This window comes from Orycteropus afer, unplaced genomic scaffold (assembly GCF_000298275.1).
Source record: "Orycteropus afer afer isolate SDZICR_OR568_19922 unplaced genomic scaffold, OryAfe1.0 scaffold00401, whole genome shotgun sequence".
NCBI classification, from domain to species: Eukaryota; Metazoa; Chordata; class Mammalia; order Tubulidentata; family Orycteropodidae; genus Orycteropus; species Orycteropus afer.
In genome coordinates this window covers 567,288-571,595 of record NW_006921988.1, presented here as the reverse complement: position 1 = coordinate 571,595, position 4,308 = coordinate 567,288, and positions in this window count along the sequence as shown.

The window sequence follows — 4,308 nt, the reverse complement described above, 5'->3', positions numbered from 1 at the left end:
TACCAAGCACAACATCCTTCTCCAGGGAATGGTCCCTTCTGACAACATGACCAAAGTAGGTGAGATGAAGTCTAGCCATTCTTGCTTCCAAGGAGCTGTACTTCCTCCAGGACAGATTTGTTAGTTCTTTTAGTAGTCCATGGTACTTTCAGCATTCTTCACCAGCACCACAACTCAAAAGCATCGACTTAATCCTATTGGATGTTTTTACACACTCTACTTGAATAGTAGACTAACCAATCTTCACAAGGTGCATAAAATAAAACAATCACAGAGCAGGCTGTGGCCCAACCTGTTATTTTTGGCAGAATTATAAACCCAATGCCAGAAAGGCCATATATCAAGAGAAATCCATTGCACTGCACTTGTCTTTCTGATGTCTTCCTCAACACTTAGGCCACAATTCACTGATAGAAATCTCTACCACCGTGGGGAAGTTTCTAGGGGTCCAGTAGAAAGTCTCTTCTGAAGTGAAGGACAAGTTGTCACATCTTATACCACATGCCACTTTAAAAGAGGCACAGCAATGGATGACTTTATACAGCCAACATACACCCCATTGTAGTGAGTGTTTTTGTTATTAGTTGCTGTTGAGTCCACTCCAACTCATGGTGGCTTTATGTATAACAGAATGAAACATTGCCAGGTCCTGTGCATCTTCACGATTGTTGGTAAGTTTGAGTCCACTGTTGCAATTATTGTGTCAATTTGTCTCACTGGGTATTTCCCTTGGCCCTCTACTTTTATCAAATATGATGTCCTTTACTAGCAACTGGTCTTTCCTGATGATTCTAGTAAAGAGCTCTGGTGGCACAGTGCATATGGAATTTGGCTGCTAGCCAGAAGGTTGCCAGTCCAAACCCCCCAGCTGCTCCATGAGAGGAAGATGAAGCAATCTACTTCTGTAAAGACTGACAGTCTTGGAAACTCAGCAGGGGTTGCTATGAGTCGGATTCAACTCAATGGCAGTAGGTTGGGTTTGGATGATTCTAGTGGGTACAGGTAACCCTGAGACTGCCAGTTCTGAGGGGACTGAGAGCAAGAAGCAGTCCAGAGTAAGAGATGGCTCTGCAATAGCCAAGGCCTCAGTACAAGCCACTCTGCCACTTGAGCCATATGACCAGCAGATCTGACAGAACTCCAAAAGTCTTGAACAAATAGACATGTTGTATGGAACTCCTGGCAAGCTCAGATAAGAGAATCACACAGATTGCTAGGTTTTGAGATGAGGTAGATTCCTACTGGATGCCTGATCAAGGGACATCTTCAAAACTTGGCTCACCACTTGCTTTTTGGAATCTCTCCATAGGTAGATGCATCCTATGCTCCGTGGCCTCAAGGTTCTTGGGCTGAATGTATGCTAAATTGAACTGGATGGCTTGCAGCCATTTGGGTTTTTTTGCAGCCATTTGGTTTTCTAAGTGATCCACCTATGTTGACTTTGCCTCACAACTAGCTTATCCATTGAAAAATGTGAATAATTATACATACTTACCTTGCAGTGCTGTTGTGAGAGAAAATGTGCAAAGGGCTTAGTGCAGTCAGTGGTCTAAAAACAGGTAACAATTATTAGTATTGTTAAAATTGTGTTGTTAACTTTTTAAGAACAGTGTATGCATCTTCTATTTCTTTAGTGTCTGTCAGCCACTTAAAAATATTCAGCAATCCCAATCTGCAGTATATACCACAAAGAATTGAAAGCAGGAATGCCAACAGAAACTTGTACACACCAATGTTCATTGCAGTACTTCTCACAATAGTCAAAAGGTGGAAACAACCTAAATGTCCATCAGCAAATGAATGGATAAATAAAATGTGGTATATATACACAAAGGAATATTACTCAGCCATAAAGAGAAATGAAATCCTGATACATTCTATGTTATGAATGAACCTCGAAAACATGTTGAGTAAAATAAGTCACAAAAGGACAAATATTGTATAATCCACTTATATGGAACAGGTAAACGTATGGAGACCAAAAGTTATTGGTAGTTTCCAGGTGATGGAGTTGGGGAAAAGGAGAGTCATTGCTTAGGGTGTACTGAGTTTTTGTGACTGGTGGTGGAATGATTTGGAATCGGATGGTGATGATGGCTGCAATGGGACTGATGTCACTGAATTGTACAAGTAAAAAATATCAAATTGGAAAATGTTTTGTTTCATACTGGTAGCTCCTGCTTTCTGAAAGTTTGCTTTATACCAGTTTGCTTTTACAAAAGGCTTACCTTAGTACAGAAGAGAATTTTTGCTTTTACAAAAAAAAGAAGAAAAAAAGGCGACAAAGTTAGCCTTCAGCGTTTGTTTTGCAGCTAACTGTCAAAGAGGTAGGAGCTCTGGTGGTGCAGTGGTTAAGGCATTTGGCTGCTAACCAAAAGATTCGTGGTTCAAACCCACCGGCTGCTCCATGAAAGAAAGATGAGACAGTCTCCTTCTGTAAAGATTTACAGCCTTGAAAACCCAGTGGGAGTCACTATGAGTCAGAATCCACTCGATGGCAGTGAGTGAGTGAGTGTTAAAGACTTAGTGTGCACCTTGAGCAGTAAGAGTGGCTCAGCCTGGTGGTGACTGACATTTGCACAGGGCTAGATCTTTGCTGCAACTCAAAGGCATGTTTAAGTTTTCTGAAGGGCAAGGTCATTTTCTATTTAGCTTCTCTTCATACCTGTGGTAGCCAGCCTCCAAGATGGTCCCCAATGATATCTGCTTCCTGGTATACCCATCTTTGTGTATGTTGTTGGTAGATGCCATCGAGTGGGTTCTGACTCATAGCAACCCTACGTACAACAGCATGAAACACTGCCTAGTCCTGCACCAGCCTCACAATCATTTCTGTACTTGAGCCCATTGTTGCAGCCACTGTGTCAATCCATTTTGTTGAGGGTCTTCCTCTCTTTTGCTGACCCTCTGCTTTACCAAGCATGATGTCCTTCTCCAGGGACTGGTCCCTCCTGATAACATGTCCAAAGTATATGAGATGAAGTCTCACCATCCTTGCTTCTAAGGAATATTATGGCTGTACTTCTTCCAAGAGAGATTTGTTCATTCTTCTGGTACTCCATGGTATATAATATTCTTCACCAATGTTGTTGTTGCTATGTGCCGTCGAGTCAGACCCGACTCATAGCAACCCCTCCCTGGGTTTCCAAGGCGGTATCACCACGGAAGTAGATTGCCCAACCTTCCTCCTGAGGAGTGGCTGGTGGGTTTGAACCACCAGCCTCTTGGTTAGCAGTCACTTAGGCACTATGCTACCAGAGCTCCACCAATACCGTAATTAAAATGCATCAATTTTTCTTTGGTCTTCCTTTTTCATTGTCCAGCTTTCACATGTATATGAGGTGATTGAAAATACCATGGTTTGGGTCAAGCACACCTTAGTCTTCAAAGGGACATTTTTTGCTTTTGAGCACTTTAAAGAGGTCTTTTGCAGCAGATTTGTCCAATGCAATACGTCATTTGATTTCTTGATTGCTGCTTCCATGCGTGCTGATGGTGGATCCAAGTAAAATGAAATCCTTGACAACTTCCACATTTTCTGCATTTATCATGATGTTGCTTATTGGTCCAGTTGTGAGGATTTTTGTTTTCTTTATGTTGAGGGGTAATCCATACTGTGTATAGTCACCTCCTATTGAATGTGAGGTGGACTTAATGACTAAATAGAATAAAGCAGAGGTGATGGTATATGACTGGGACACTATGTCATAAAAGGCAGAGTGGTGCATCACTGCCTCTCTCTCTCTCTTGGATCACTTGCTCTAGGGGAAGTCTTGCCCTGAGTATCCTTATGGAGAAGCCTCCTTGGTGAGGAACTGAGGCCTCCTGCCAATAACCATGTGAATGGCCTTGAAAGCAGATCCTACAGCACCAGCCAAGACTTTGGAGACTCCAACCCTGGCCAACAGCTTGACTGTAAACTTCTCCAGAAGAAACCCTGAGGCAAAAGCACCCAGCAAAACTACTTCCAGTCCTTGGCTCTCAGAAACTGTGGGTGATAATAGACATTTTTTGGGGTAATTTGTTACTCAGCAATATATAACTAACACATTTCCTATCATAGTGTAATGGTTAACAGTTGAATTCTGGAACTAGACTGCCTGGATTCAAATCCTGGTTAGGCCACTTCAAAGCTGTGTAACCTCGAGCACATAATTTTTCTGTGCCTCAGCTTCCTCTGTTATTAAATGGGGGAAAATAATAATATCTACCTTGTGGGGTCATTCTGAGCATTAAATAAATTAATTCACACAGTGCTTAGAAAAGTGCCTGTCATAAAACAATGTGGAACAAAACTCCAAATCATTA